Here is a 16,618-nt window from a genome sequence, read left to right on the forward strand (position 1 = left end):
TAAAACATGTCAATATTCTTTTCTAGAAAGCAACAGCTGAAATGTAAAGCTTGTGGAATTGGCCTGATTAACATGCATCCAGATGATCTGGGAGTATTAACTACGGACTGATCAAGCAAGGAAATCACATCAGTGTAAGCTTTATTAGAACATAGAAGACCCTTTTAGGACCCAGACACATCAGCAACCCTTCAGAGTAGCTAGAGAGCTATGTCATGGAATTGGCCTGATCAACATGCATCCAGATGACCTGGGAGTATTAACTACGGACTGATCAAGCAATGAAATCACATCAGTTTAAGCTTTATTAGAATATAGAAGACCCTTTTAGGCCACAGACACATCAGCAATTTTTCAATGTAGCCAGAGAGCTATGTCATGACAGGGGCTTTGTTCCTGTTACTGGTTTGCTAAAACATGTCAATATTCTTTTCTAGAAAGCAACAGCTGAAATGTAAAGCTTGTGGAATTGGCCTGATTAACATGCATCCAGATGATCTGGGAGTATTAACTACGGACTGATCAAGCAATGAAATCACATCAGTGTAAGCTTCATTAGAACATAGAAGACCTTTTTAGGCCACAGACATAAGCAATTCTTCAGTGTAGCCAGAGAGCTATGTCATGACAGGGGCTTTGTTCCTGTTACTGGTTTGCTAAAACATGTCAATATTCTTTTCTAGAAAGCAACAGCTGAAATGTAAAGCTTGTGGAATTGGCCTGATTAACATGCATCCAGATGATCTGGGAGTATTAACTACGGACTGATCAAGCAATGAAATCACATCAGTGTAAGCTTCATTAGAACATAGAAGACCTTTTTAGGCCACAGACACATCAGCAATTCTTCAGTGTAGCTAGAGAGCTATGTCATGGAATTGGCCTGATCAACATGCATCCAGATGATCTGGGAGTATTAACTACGGACTGATCAAGCAATGAAATCACATCAGTGTAAGCTTCATTAGAACATAGAACACCTTTTTAGGCCACAGACACATCAGCAATTCTTCAGTGTAGCCAGAGAGCTATGTCATGACAGGGGCTTTGTTCCTGTTACTGGTTTGCTAAAACATGTCAATATTATTTTCTAGAAAGCAACAGCTGAAATGTAAAGCTTGTGGAATTGGCCTGATTAACATGCATCCAGATGATCTGGGAGTATTAACTACGGACTGATCAAGCAATGAAATCACATCAGTGTAAGCTTCATTAGAACATAGAACACCTTTTTAGGCCACAGACACATCAGCAATTTTTCAGTGTAGCCAGAGAGCTATGTCATGACAGGGGCTTTGTTCCTGTTACTGGTTTGCTAAAACATGTCAATATTCTTTTCTAGAAAGCAACAGCTGAAATGTAAAGCTTGTGGAATTGGCCTGATTAACATGCATCCAGATGATCTGGGAGTATGTTTGGGATATCAAATGTGAGGTGGTTTTCTCATTGTAGAAAAAACCAGACATTACAAGCTCACCTGCTTCCTGATATTTTATGAAATTTTGCACTTATCTGGAAATCGCCTGATTTAAGGGTTGAGCACTGAAATACAGAGAATCCTAAGAAGTTGAGAGTTTTTTCTTTCTTTAGAGTACCAAGCTCCATGATAATAATACATCCTGAAGAAGTAGATCCTTTGCCGAAACCCGGGTTTGAACCAGGGACCGTCAGATCTTCAGTCTGACGCTCTCCCAACTGAGCTATTTCGGCAGGAAAGAGTTTTCCACTTTCCACACGTGGGCGGTTCGCATGCATCCAGATGATCTGGGAGTATTAACTACGGACTGATCAAGCAATGAAATCACATCAGTGTAAACTTTATTAGAACATAGAATACCCTTTTAGGCCCCAGACACATCAGCAATCCTTCAGTGTATCCAGAGAGCTATGTTGTGGAATTGGCCTGATCAACATGCATCCAGATGATCTGGGAGTATTAACTACGGACTGATCAAGCAATGAAATCACATCAGTGTAAGCTTCATTAGAACATAGAAGACCTTTTTAGGCCACAGACACATCAGCAATTCTTCAGTGTAGCTAGAGAGCTATGTCATGGAATTGGCCTGATCAACATGCATCCAGATGACCTGGGAGTATTAACTACGGACTGATCAACCAATGAAATCACATCAGTGTAAATTTTATTAGAACATAGAAGACCATTTTAGGCCCGACACATCAGCAATCCTTCAGCGTAGCCAGAGAGCTATGTCATGACAGGGGCTTTGTTCCTGTTACTGGTTTGCTAAAACATGTCAATATTCTTTTCTAGAAAGCAACAGCTGAAATGTAAAGCTTGTGGAATTGGCCTGATTAACATGCATCCAGATGATCTGGGAGTATTAACTATGGACTGATCAAGCAATGAAATCACATCAGTGTAAGCTTCATTAGAACATAGAAGACCTTTTTAGGCCACAGACACATCAGCAATTCTTCAGTGTAGCTAGAGAGCTATGTCATGGAATTGGCCTGATCAACATGCATCCAGATGATCTGGGAGTATTAACTACGGACTGATCAAGCAATGAAATCACATCAGTGTAAGCTTCATTAGAACATAGAACACCTTTTTAGGCCACAGACACATCAGCAATTCTTCAGTGTAGCCAGAGAGCTATGTCATGACAGGGGCTTTGTTCCTGTTACTGGTTTGCTAAAACATGTCAATATTCTTTTCTAGAAAGCAACAGCTGAAATGTAAAGCTTGTGGAATTGGCCTGATTAACATGCATCCAGATGATCTGGGAGTATTAACTACGGACTGATCAAGCAATGAAATCACATCAGTGTAAGCTTCATTAGAACATAGAACACCTTTTTAGGCCACAGACACATCAGCAATTTTTCAGTGTAGCCAGAGAGCTATGTCATGACAGGGGCTTTGTTCCTGTTACTGGTTTGCTAAAACATGTCAATATTCTTTTCTAGAAAGCAACAGCTGAAATGTAAAGCTTGTGGAATTGGCCTGATTAACATGCATCCAGATGATCTGGGAGTATTAACTACGGACTGATCAAGCAATGAAATCACATCAGTTTAAGCTTTATTAGAACATAGAAGACCCTTTTAGGACCCAGACACATCAGCAACCCTTCAGTGTAGCTAGAGAGCTATGTCATGGAATTGGCCTGATCAACATGCATCCAGATGACCTGGGAGTATTAACTACGGACTGATCAACCAATTAAATCACATCAGTGTAAACTTTATTAGATCATAGAAGAGCCTTTTAGGCCCAACACATCAGCAATCCTTCAGTGTAGCCAGAGAGCTATGTCATGACAGGGGCTTTGTTCCTGTTACTGGTTTGCTAAAACATGTCAATATTCTTTTCTAGAAAGCAACAGCTGAAATGTAAAGCTTGTGGAATTGGCCTGATTAACATGCATCCAGATGATCTGGGAGTATTAACTACGGACTGATCAAGCAATGAAATCACATCAGTGTAAGCTTCATTAGAACATAGAAGACCTTTTTAGGCCACAGACATAAGCAATTCTTCAGTGTAGCCAGAGAGCTATGTTGTGGAATTGGCCTGATCAACATGCATCCAGATGATCTGGGAGTATTAACTACGGACTGATCAAGCAATGAAATCACATCAGTGTAAGCTTCATTAGAACATAGAAGACCTTTTTAGGCCACAGACATAAGCAATTCTTCAGTGTAGCCAGAGAGCTATGTCATGACAGGGGCTTTGTTCCTGTTACTGGTTTGCTAAAACATGTCAATATTCTTTTCTAGAAAGCAACAGCTGAAATGTAAAGCTTGTGGAATTGGCCTGATTAACATGCATCCAGATGATCTGGGAGTATGTTTGGGATATCAAATGTGAGGTGGTTTTCTCATTGTAGAAAAAACCAGACATTACAAGCTCACCTGCTTCCTGATATTTTATGAAATTTTGCACTTATCTGGAAATCACCTGATTTAAGGGTTGAGCACTGAAATACAGAGATTCCTAAGAAGTTGAGAGTTTTTTTTTCTTTAGAGTACCAAGCTCCATGATAATAATACATCCTGAAGAAGTAGATCCTTTGCCAAAACCCGGGTTTGAACCAGGGACCGTCAGATCTTCAGTCTGACGCTCTCCCAACTGAGCTATTTCGGCAGGAAAGAGTTTTCCACTTTCCACACGTGGGCGGTTCGCATGCATCCAGATGATCTGGGAGTATTAACTACGGACTGATCAAGCAATGAAATCACATCAGTGTAAACTTTATTAGAACATAGAATACCCTTTTAGGCCCCAGACACATCAGCAATCCTTCAGTGTATCCAGAGAGCTATGTTGTGGAATTGGCCTGATCAACATGCATCCAGATGATCTGGGAGTATTAACTACGGACTGATCAAGCAATGAAATCACATCAGTGTAAGCTTCATTAGAACATAGAACACCTTTTTAGGCCACAGACACATCAGCAATTCTTCAGTGTAGCCAGAGAGCTATGTCATGACAGGGGCTTTGTTCCTGTTACTGGTTTGCTAAAACATGTCAATATTCTTTTCTAGAAAGCAACAGCTGAAATGTAAAGCTTGTGGAATTGGCCTGATTAACATGCATCCAGATGATCTGGGAGTATTAACTACGGACTGATCAAGCAATGAAATCACATCAGTTTAAGCTTTATTAGAACATAGAAGACCCTTTTAGGACCCAGACACATCAGCAACCCTTCAGTGTAGCTAGAGAGCTATGTCATGGAATTGGCCTGATCAACATGCATCCAGATGACCTGGGAGTATTAACTACGGACTGATCAACCAATTAAATCACATCAGTGTAAACTTTATTAGAACATAGAAGACCCTTTTAGGCCCAACACATCAGCAATCCTTCAGTGTAGCCAGAGAGCTATGTCATGACAGGGGCTTTGTTCCTGTTACTGGTTTGCTAAAACATGTCAATATTCTTTTCTAGAAAGCAACAGCTGAAATGTAAAGCTTGTGGAATTGGCCTGATTAACATGCATCCAGATGATCTGGGAGTATTAACTACGGACTGATCAAGCAATGAAATCACATCAGTGTAAGCTTCATTAGAACATAGAAGACCTTTTTAGGCCACAGACATAAGCAATTCTTCAGTGTAGCCAGAGAGCTATGTTGTGGAATTGGCCTGATCAACATGCATCCAGATGATCTGGGAGTATTAACTACGGACTGATCAAGCAATGAAATCACATCAGTGTAAGCTTCATTAGAACATAGAAGACCTTTTTAGGCCACAGACATAAGCAATTCTTCAGTGTAGCCAGAGAGCTATGTCATGACAGGGGCTTTGTTCCTGTTACTGGTTTGCTAAAACATGTCAATATTCTTTTCTAGAAAGCAACAGCTGAAATGTAAAGCTTGTGGAATTGGCCTGATTAACATGCATCCAGATGATCTGGGAGTATGTTTGGGATATCAAATGTGAGGTGGTTTTCTCATTGTAGAAAAAACCAGACATTACAAGCTCACCTGCTTCCTGATATTTTATGAAATTTTGCACTTATCTGGAAATCACCTGATTTAAGGGTTGAGCACTGAAATACAGAGATTCCTAAGAAGTTGAGAGTTTTTTTTTCTTTAGAGTACCAAGCTCCATGATAATAATACATCCTGAAGAAGTAGATCCTTTGCCGAAACCCGGGTTTGAACCAGGGACCGTCAGATCTTCAGTCTGACGCTCTCCCAACTGAGCTATTTCGGCAGGAAAGAGTTTTCTACTTTCCACACGTGGGCGGTTCGCATGCATCCAGATGATCTGGGAGTATTAACTACGGACTGATCAAGCAATGAAATCACATCAGTGTAAACTTTATTAGAACATAGAATACCCTTTTAGGCCCCAGACACATCAGCAATCCTTCAGTGTAGCCAGAGAGCTATGTTGTGGAATTGGCCTGATCAACATGCATCCAGATGATCTGGGAGTATTAACTACGGACTGATCAACCAATGAAATCACATCAGTGTAAATTTTATTAGAACATAGAAGACCCTTTTAGGCCCGACACATCAGCAATCCTTCAGCGTAGCCAGAGAGCTATGTCATGACAGGGGCTTTGTTCCTGTTACTGGTTTGCTAAAACATGTCAATATTCTTTTCTAGAAAGCAACAGCTGAAATGTAAAGCTTGTGGAATTGGCCTGATTAACATGCATCCAGATGATCTGGGAGTATTAACTACGGACTGATCAAGCAATGAAATCACATCAGTGTAAGCTTCATTAGAACATAGAAGACCTTTTTAGGTCACAGACACATCAGCAATTCTTCAGTGTAGCCAGAGAGCTATGTTGTGGAATTGGCCTGATCAACATGCATCCAGATGATCTGGGAGTATTAACTACGGACTGATCAAGCAATGAAATCACATCAGTGTAAGCTTCATTAGAACATAGAAGACCTTTTTAGGCCACAGACACATCAGCAATTCTTCAGTGTAGCTAGAGAGCTATGTCATGGAATTGGCCTGATCAACATGCATCCAGATGACCTGGGAGTATTAACTACGGACTGATCAAGCAATGAAATCACATCAGTGTAAGCTTCATTAGAACATAGAAGACCTTTTTAGGCCACAGACACATCAGCAATTCTTCAGTGTAGCCAGAGAGTTATGTCATGACAGGGGCTTTGTTCCTGTTACTGGTTTGCTAAAACATGTCAATATTCTTTTCTAGAAAGCAACAGCTGAAATGTAAAGCTTGTGGAATTGGCCTGATTAACATGCATCCAGATGATCTGGGAGTATTAACTACGGACTGATCAAGCAATGAAATCACATCAGTGTAAGCTTCATTAGAACATAGAACACCTTTTTAGGCCACAGACACATCAGCAATTCTTCAGTGTAGCCAGAGAGCTATGTCATGACAGGGGCTTTGTTCCTGTTACTGGTTTGCTAAAACATGTCAATATTCTTTTCTAGAAAGCAACAGCTGAAATGTAAAGCTTGTGGAATTGGCCTGATTAACATGCATCCAGATGATCTGGGAGTATTAACTACGGACTGATCAAGCAATGAAATCACATCAGTTTAAGCTTTATTAGAACATAGAAGACCCTTTTAGGACCCAGACACATCAGCAACCCTTCAGTGTAGCTAGAGAGCTATGTCATGGAATTGGCCTGATCAACATGCATCCAGATGACCTGGGAGTATTAACTACGGACTGATCAAGCAATGAAATCACATCAGTGTAAACTTTATTAGAACATAGAATACCCTTTTAGGCCCCAGACACATCAGCAATCCTTCAGTGTAGCCAGAGAGCTATGTTGTGGAATTGGCCTGATCAACATGCATCCAGATGATCTGGGAGTATTAACTACGGACTGATCAAGCAATGAAATCACATCAGTGTAAGCTTCATTAGAACATAGAAGACCTTTTTAGGCCACAGACACATCTGCAATTCTTCAGTGTAGCTAGAGAGCTATGTCATGGAATTGGCCTGATCAACATGCATCCAGATGACCTGGGAGTATTAACTACGGACTGATCAACCAATGAAATCACATCAGTGTAAATTTTATTAGAACATAGAAGACCCTTTTAGGCCCGACACATCAGCAATCCTTCAGCGTAGCCAGAGAGCTATGTCATGACAGGGGCTTTGTTCCTGTTACTGGTTTGCTAAAACATGTCAATATTCTTTTCTAGAAAGCAACAGCTGAAATGTAAAGCTTGTGGAATTGGCCTGATTAACATGCATCCAGATGATCTGGGAGTATTAACTACGGACTGATCAAGCAATGAAATCACATCAGTGTAAGCTTCATTAGAACATAGAAGACCTTTTTAGGTCACAGACACATCAGCAATTCTTCAGTGTAGCTAGAGAGCTATGTCATGGAATTGGCCTGATCAACATGCATCCAGATGATCTGGGAGTATTAACTACGGACTGATCAACCAATGAAATCACATCAGTGTAAGCTTCATTAGAACATAGAAGACCTTTTTAGGCCACAGACACATCAGCAATCCTTCAGTGTAGCCAGAGAGCTATGTCATGACAGGGGCTTTGTTCCTGTTACTGGTTTGCTAAAACATGTCAATATTCTTTTCTAGAAAGCAACAGCTGAAATGTAAAGCTTGTGGAATTGGCCTGATTAACATGCATCCAGATGATCTGGGAGTATTAACTACGGACTGATCAAGCAATGAAATCACATCAGTGTAAGCTTCATTAGAACATAGAAGACCTTTTTAGGCCACAGACACATCAGCAATTCTTCAGTGTAGCCAGAGAGCTATGTCATGACAGGGGCTTTGTTCCTGTTACTGGTTTGCTAAAACATGTCAATATTATTTTCTAGAAAGCAACAGCTGAAATGTAAAGCTTGTGGAATTGGCCTGATTAACATGCATCCAGATGATCTGGGAGTATTAACTACGGACTGATCAAGCAATGAAATCACATCAGTGTAAGCTTCATTAGAACATAGAAGACCTTTTTAGGCCACAGACACATCAGCAATTCTTCAGTGTAGCCAGAGAGCTATGTCATGACAGGGGCTTTGTTCCTGTTACTGGTTTGCTAAAACATGTCAATATTCTTTTCTAGAAAGCAACAGCTGAAATGTAAAGCTTGTGGAATTGGCCTGATTAACATGCATCCAGATGATCTGGGAGTATGTTTGGGATATCAAATGTGAGGTGGTTTTCTCATTGTAGAAAAAACCAGACATTACAAGCTCACCTGCTTCCTGATATTTTATGAAACTTTGCACTTATCTGGAAATCGCCTGATTTAAGGGTTGAGCACTCAAATACAGAGATTCCTAAGAAGTTGAGAGTTTTTTTTTTCTTCAGAGTACCAAGCTCCCTGATAATAATACATCCTGAAGAAGTAAATCCTTTGCCGAAACCCGGTTTTGAACCAGGGACCTTCAGATCTTCAGTCTGACGCTCTCCCAACTGAGCTATTTCGGCAGGAAAGAGTTTTCTACTTTCCACACGTGGGCGGTTCGCATGCATCCAGATGATCTGGGAGTATTAACTACGGACTGATCAAGCAATGAAATCACATCAGTGTAAACTTTATTAGAACATAGAATACCCTTTTAGGCCCCAGACACATCAGCAATCCTTCAGTGTAGCCAGAGAGCTAAGTTGTGGAATTGGCCTGATCAACATGCATCCAGATGATCTGGGAGTATTAACTACGGACTGATCAACCAATGAAATCACATCAGTTTAAGCTTTATTAGAACATAGAAGACCCTTTTAGGACCCAGACACATCAGCAACCCTTCAGTGTAGCCAGAGAGCTATGTCATGACAGGGGCTTTGTTCCTGTTACTGGTTTGCTAAAACATGTCAATATTCTTTTCTAGAAAGCAACAGCTGAAATGTAAAGCTTGTGGAATTGGCCTGATTAACATGCATCCAGATGATCTGGGAGTATTAACTACGGACTGATCAAGCAATGAAATCACATCAGTTTAAGCTTTATTAGAACATAGAAGACCCTTTTAGGACCCAGACACATCAGCAACCCTTCAGTGTAGCCAGATAGCTATGTCATGGAATTGGCCTGATCAACATGCATCCAGATGACCTGGGAGTATTAACTACGGACTGATCAACCAATGAAATCACATCAGTGTAAACTTTATTAGAACATAGAAGACCCTTTTAGGCCCAACACATCAGCAATCCTTCAGTGTAGCCAGAGAGCTATGTCATGACAGGGGCTTTGTTCCTGTTACTGGTTTGCTAAAACATGTCAATATTCTTTTCTAGAAAGCAACAGCTGAAATGTAAAGCTTGTGGAATTGGCCTGATTAACATGCATCCAGATGATCTGGGAGTATTAACTACGGACTGATCAAGCAATGAAATCACATCAGTGTAAGCTTCATTAGAACATAGAAGACCTTTTTAGGCCACAGACACATCAGCAATTCTTCAGTGTAGCTAGAGAGCTATGTCATGGAATTGGCCTGATCAACATGCATCCAGATGATCTGGGAGTATTAACTACGGACTGATCAAGCAATGAAATCACATCAGTGTAAGCTTCATTAGAACATAGAAGACCTTTTTAGGCCACAGACACATCAGCAACCCTTCAGTGTAGCTAGAGAGCTATGTCATGGAATTGGCCTGATCAACATGCATCCAGATGACCTGGGAGTATTAACTACGGACTGATCAAGCAATGAAATCACATCAGTGTAAGCTTCATTAGAACATAGAAGACCTTTTTAGGCCACAGACACATCAGCAATTCTTCAGTGTAGCTAGAGAGCTATGTCATGGAATTGGCCTGATCAACATGCATCCAGATGATCTGGGAGTATTAACTACGGACTGATCAAGCAATGAAATCACATCAGTGTAAGCTTCATTAGAACATAGAACACCTTTTTAGGCCACAGACACATCAGCAATTCTTCAGTGTAGCCAGAGAGCTATGTCATGACAGGGGCTTTGTTCCTGTTACTGGTTTGCTAAAACATGTCAATATTCTTTTCTAGAAAGCAACAGCTGAAATGTAAAGCTTGTGGAATTGGCCTGATTAACATGCATCCAGATGATCTGGGAGTATTAACTACGGACTGATCAAGCAATGAAATCACATCAGTTTAAGCTTTATTAGAACATAGAAGACCCTTTTAGGACCCAGACACATCAGCAACCCTTCAGTGTAGCTAGAGAGCTATGTCATGGAATTGGCCTGATCAACATGCATCCAGATGACCTGGGAGTATTAACTACGGACTGATCAACCAATGAAATCACATCAGTGTAAACTTTATTAGAACATAGAAGACCCTTTTAGGCCCAACACATCAGCAATCCTTCAGTGTAGCCAGAGAGCTATGTCATGACAGGGGCTTTGTTCCTGTTACTGGTTTGCTAAAACATGTTAATATTCTTTTCTAGAAAGCAACAGCTGAAATGTAAAGCTTGTGGAATTGGCCTGATTAACATGCATCCAGATGATCTGGGAGTATTAACTACGGACTGATCAAGCAATGAAATCACATCAGTGTAAGCTTCATTAGAACATAGAAGACCTTTTTAGGCCACAGACATAAGCAATTCTTCAGTGTAGCCAGAGAGCTATGTCATGACAGGGGCTTTGTTCCTGTTACTGGTTTGCTAAAACATGTCAATATTCTTTTCTAGAAAGCAACAGCTGAAATGTAAAGCTTGTGGAATTGGCCTGATTAACATGCATCCAGATGATCTGGGAGTATGTTTGGGATATCAAATGTGAGGTGGTTTTCTCATTGTAGAAAAAACCAGACATTACAAGCTCACCTGCTTCCTGATATTTTATTTAATTTTGCACTTATCTGGAAATCGCCTGATTTAAGGGTTGAGCACTGAAATACAGAGATTCCTAAGAAGTTGAGAGTTTTTTCTTTCTTTAGAGTACCAAGCTCCATGATAATAATACATCCTGAAGAAGTAGATCCTTTGCCGAAACCCAGGTTTGAAACAGGGACCTTCAGATCTTCAGTCTGACGCTCTCCCAACTGAGCTATTTCGGCAGGAAAGAGTTTTCCACTTTCCACACGTGGGCGGTTCGCATGCATCCAGATGATCTGGGAGTATTAACTACGGACTGATCAAGCAATGAAATCACATCAGTGTAAACTTTATTAGAACATAGAATACCCTTTTAGGCCCCAGACACATCAGCAATCCTTCAGTGTAGCCAGAGAGCTATGTTGTGGAATTGGCCTGATCAACATGCATCCAGATGATCTGGGAGTATTAACTACGGACTGATCAAGCAATGAAATCACATCAGTTTAAGCTTTATTAGAACATAGAAGACCCTTTTAGGCCACAGACACATCAGCAATCCTTCAGTGTAGCCAGAGAGCTATGTTGTGGAATTGGCCTGATCAACATGCATCCAGATGATCTGGGAGTATTAACTACGGACTGATCAAGCAATGAAATCACATCAGTGTAAGCTTCATTAGAACATAGAAGACCTTATTAGGCCACAGACACATCAGCAATTCTTCAGTGTAGCTAGAGACCTATGTCATGGAATTGGTCTGATCAACATGCATCCAGATGACCTGGGAGTATTAACTACGGACTGATCAACCAATGAAATCACATCAGTGTAAATTTTATTAGAACATAGAAGACCCTTTTAGGCCCGACACATCAGCAATCCTTCAGCGTAGCCAGAGAGCTATGTCATGACAGGGGCTTTGTTCCTGTTACTGGTTTGCTAAAACATGTCAATATTCTTTTCTAGAAAGCAACAGCTGAAATGTAAAGCTTGTGGAATTGGCCTGATTAACATGCATCCAGATGATCTGGGAGTATTAACTACGGACTGATCAACCAATGAAATCACATCAGTGTAAACTTTATTAGACCATAGAAGACCCTTTTAGGCTAAACACATCAGCAGTCCTTCAGTGTAGCCAGAGAGCTATGTCATGACAGGGGCTTTGTTCCTGTTACTGGTTTGCTAAAACATGTCAATATTATTTTCTAGAAAGCAACAGCTGAAATGTAAAGCTTGTGGAATTGGCCTGATTAACATGCATCCAGATGATCTGGGAGTATTAACTACGGACTGATCAAGCAATGAAATCACATCAGTGTAAGCTTCATTAGAACATAGAAGACCTTTTTAGGCCACAGACACATCAGCAATTCTTCAGTGTAGCCAGAGAGCTATGTCATGACAGGGGCTTTGTTCCTGTTACTGGTTTGCTAAAACATGTCAATATTCTTTTCTAGAAAGCAACAGCTGAAATGTAAAGCTTGTGGAATTGGCCTGATTAACATGCATCCAGATGATCTGGGAGTATTAACTACGGACTGATCAAGCAATGAAATCACATCAGTGTAAACTTTATTAGAACATAGAAGACCCTTTTAGGCCCCAGACACATCAGCAATTCTTCAGTGTAGCTAGAGAGCTATGTCATGGAATTGGCCTGATCAACATGCATCCAGATGACCTGGGAGTATTAACTACGGACTGATCAACCAATGAAATCACATCAGTGTAAACTTTATTAGAACATAGAAGACCCTTTTAGGCCCGACACATCAGCAATCCTTCAGTGTAGCCAGAGAGCTATGTCATGACAGGGGCTTTGTTCCTGTTACTGGTTTGCTAAAACATGTCAATATTATTTTCTAGAAAGCAACAGCTGAAATGTAAAGCTTGTGGAATTGGCCTGATTAACATGCATCCAGATGATCTGGGAGTATTAACTACGGACTGATCAAGCAATGAAATCACATCAGTGTAAGCTTCATTAGAACATAGAAGACCTTTTTAGGCCACAGACACATCAGCAATTCTTCAGTGTAGCCAGAGAGCTATGTCATGACAGGGGCTTTGTTCCTGTTACTGGTTTGCTAAAACATGTCAATATTCTTTTCTAGAAAGCAACAGCTGAAATGTAAAGCTTGTGGAATTGGCCTGATTAACATGCATCCAGATGATCTGGGAGTATGTTTGGGATATCAAATGTGAGGTGGTTTTCTCATTGTAGAAAAAACCAGACATTACAAGCTCACCTGCTTCCTGATATTTTATGAAACTTTGCACTTATCTGGAAATCGCCTGATTTAAGGGTTGAGCACTCAAATACAGAGATTCCTAAGAAGTTGAGAGTTTTTTTTTTCTTCAGAGTACCAAGCTCCCTGATAATAATACATCCTGAAGAAGTAAATCCTTTGCCGAAACCCGGTTTTGAACCAGGGACCTTCAGATCTTCAGTCTGACGCTCTCCCAACTGAGCTATTTCGGCAGGAAAGAGTTTTCCACTTTCCACACGTGGGCGGTTCACATGCATCCAGATGATCTGGGAGTATTAACTACGGACTGATCAAGCAATGAAATCACATCAGTGTAAACTTTATTAGAACATAGAAGACCCTTTTAGGCCCCAGACACATCAGCAATCCTTCAGTGTAGCCAGAGAGCTATGTTGTGGAATTGGCCTGATCAACATGCATCCAGATGATCTGGGAGTATTAACTACGGACTGATCAAGCAATGAAATCACATCAGTGTAAACTTTATTAGAACATAGAAGACCCTTTTAGGCCCCAGACACATCAGCAATCCTTCAGTGTAGCCAGAGAGCTATGTTGTGGAATTGGCCTGATCAACATGCATCCAGATGATCTGGGAGTATTAACTACGGACTGATCAAGCAATGAAATCACATCAGTGTAAACTTTATTAGAACATAGAAGACCCTTTTAGGCCCCAGACACATCAGCAATCCTTCAGTGTAGCCAGAGAGCTATGTTGTGGAATTGGCCTGATCAACATGCATCCAGATGATCTGGGAGTATTAACTACGGACTGATCAACCAAAGAAATCACATCAGTGTAAGCTTCATTAGAACATAGAAGACCCTTTTAGGCCCCAGACACATCAGCAATCCTTCAGTGTAGCCAGAGAGCTATGTTGTGGAATTGGCCTGATCAACATGCATCCAGATGATCTGGGAGTATTAACTACGGACTGATCAAGCAATGAAATCACATCAGTGTAAACTTTATTAGAACATAGAAGACCCTTTTAGGCCCCAGACACATCAGCAATCCTTCAGTGTAGCCAGAGAGCTATGTTGTGGAATTGGCCTGATCAACATGCATCCAGATGATCTGGGAGTATTAACTACGGACTGATCAAGCAATGAAATCACATCAGTGTAAACTTTATTAGAACATAGAAGACCCTTTTAGGCCCCAGACACATCAGCAATCCTTCAGTGTAGCCAGAGAGCTATGTTGTGGAATTGGCCTGATCAACATGCATCCAGATGATCTGGGAGTATTAACTACGGACTGATCAAGCAATGAAATCACATCAGTGTAAACTTTATTAGAACATAGAAGACCCTTTTAGGCCCCAGACACATCAGCAATCCTTCAGTGTAGCCAGAGAGCTATGTTGTGGAATTGGCCTGATCAACATGCATCCAGATGATCTGGGAGTATTAACTACGGACTGATCAACCAATGAAATCACATCAGTGTAAGCTTCATTAGAACATAGAAGACCCTTTTAGGCCCCAGACACATCAGCAATCCTTCAGTGTAGCCAGAGAGCTATGTTGTGGAATTGGCCTGATCAACATGCATCCAGATGATCTGGGAGTATTAACTACGGACTGATCAAGCAATGAAATCACATCAGTGTAAACTTTATTAGAACATAGAAGACCCTTTTAGGCCCCAGACACATCAGCAATCCTTCAGTGTAGCCAGAGAGCTATGTTGTGGAATTGGCCTGATCAACATGCATCCAGATGATCTGGGAGTATTAACTACGGACTGATCAACCAAAGAAATCACATCAGTGTAAGCTTCATTAGAACATAGAAGACCCTTTTAGGCCCCAGACACATCAGCAATCCTTCAGTGTAGCCAGAGGGCTATGTCATTACCGGGGCTTTGTTCCTGTTACTGGTTTGCTAAAACATGTAAATATTGTTTTCTAGAAAGCAACAGCCGAAATGTAAAGCTTGTGGAATTGGCCTGATTAACATGCATCCAGATGATCTGGGAGTATTAACTACGGACTGATCAAGCAATGAAATCACATCAGTGTAAACTTTATTAGAACATAGAAGACCCTTTTAGGCCCGACACATCAGCAATCCTTCAGTGTAGCCAGAGAGCTATGTCATGACAGGGGCTTTGTTCCTGTTACTGGTTTGCTAAAACATGTCAATATTCTTTTCTAGAAAGCAACAGCTGAAATGTAAAGATTGTGGAATTGGCCTGATTAACATGCATCCAGATGATCTGGGAGTATTAACTACAGACTGATCAAGCAATGAAATCACATCAGTGTAAGCTTCATTAGAACATAAAAGACCTTTTTAGGCCACAGACACATCAGCAATTCTTCAGTGTAGCCAGAGAGCTATGACATGGAATTGGCCTGATTAACATGCATCCAGATGATCTAGAAGTATTAACTACGGACTGATCAAGCAATGAAATCACATCAGTGTAAGCTTCATTAGAACATAGAAGACCTTTTTAGGCCACAGACACATCAGCAATTCTTCAGTGTACCCAGAGAGCTATGTCATGACAGGGGCTTTGTTCCTGTTACTGGTTTGCTAAAACATGTCAATATTCTTTTCTAGAAAGCAACAGCTGAAATGTAAAGCTTGTGGAATTGGCCTGATTAACATGCATCCAGATGATCTGGGAGTATTAACTACGGACTGATCAAGCAATGAAATCACATCAGTGTAAGCTTCATTAGAACATAGAAGACCTTTTTAGGCCACAGACACATCAGCAATTCTTCAGTGTAGCCAGAGAGCTATGTCATGACAGGGGCTTTGTTCCTGTTACTGGTTTGCTAAAACATGTCAATATTATTTTCTAGAAAGCAACAGCTGAAATGTAAAGCTTGTGGAATTGGCCTGATTAACATGCATCCAGATGATCTGGGAGTATGTTTGGGATATCAAATGTGAGGTGGTTTTCTCATTGTAGAAAAAACCAGCCATTACAAGCTCACCTGCTTCCTGATATATTATGAAACTTTGCACTTATCTGGAAATCGCCTGATTTAAGGGTTGAGCACTGAAATACAGAGATTCCTAAGAAGTTGAGAGTTTTTTTTTCTTTAG

General features: G+C 40.7%; 6 non-coding genes across 6 annotated transcripts; all 6 read right to left on the reverse strand.

The window, feature by feature from the left end:
- Positions 1-1,637: 1,637 nt before the first annotated feature.
- Positions 1,638-1,710, reverse strand: trnaf-gaa. The gene has a single exon. It is a non-coding gene; the product is annotated as a tRNA-Phe (tRNA).
- Positions 1,711-4,044: 2,334 nt separating this feature from the next.
- Positions 4,045-4,117, reverse strand: trnaf-gaa. Its single transcript has one exon. It is a non-coding gene; the product is annotated as a tRNA-Phe (tRNA).
- A 1,514-nt stretch (positions 4,118-5,631) lies between these two features.
- On the reverse strand, positions 5,632-5,704 carry trnaf-gaa. The gene has a single exon. It is a non-coding gene; the product is annotated as a tRNA-Phe (tRNA).
- Positions 5,705-8,865: 3,161 nt separating this feature from the next.
- Positions 8,866-8,938, reverse strand: trnaf-gaa. The gene has a single exon. It is a non-coding gene; the product is annotated as a tRNA-Phe (tRNA).
- Positions 8,939-11,438: 2,500 nt separating this feature from the next.
- trnaf-gaa lies at positions 11,439-11,511 on the reverse strand. Its single transcript has one exon. It is a non-coding gene; the product is annotated as a tRNA-Phe (tRNA).
- A 2,174-nt stretch (positions 11,512-13,685) lies between these two features.
- Positions 13,686-13,758, reverse strand: trnaf-gaa. The gene has a single exon. It is a non-coding gene; the product is annotated as a tRNA-Phe (tRNA).
- Positions 13,759-16,618: the final 2,860 nt, after the last annotated feature.

The sequence above is a fragment of the Girardinichthys multiradiatus genome, chromosome 23 (assembly GCF_021462225.1).
Source record: "Girardinichthys multiradiatus isolate DD_20200921_A chromosome 23, DD_fGirMul_XY1, whole genome shotgun sequence".
NCBI lineage: Eukaryota > Metazoa > Chordata > Actinopteri > Cyprinodontiformes > Goodeidae > Girardinichthys > Girardinichthys multiradiatus.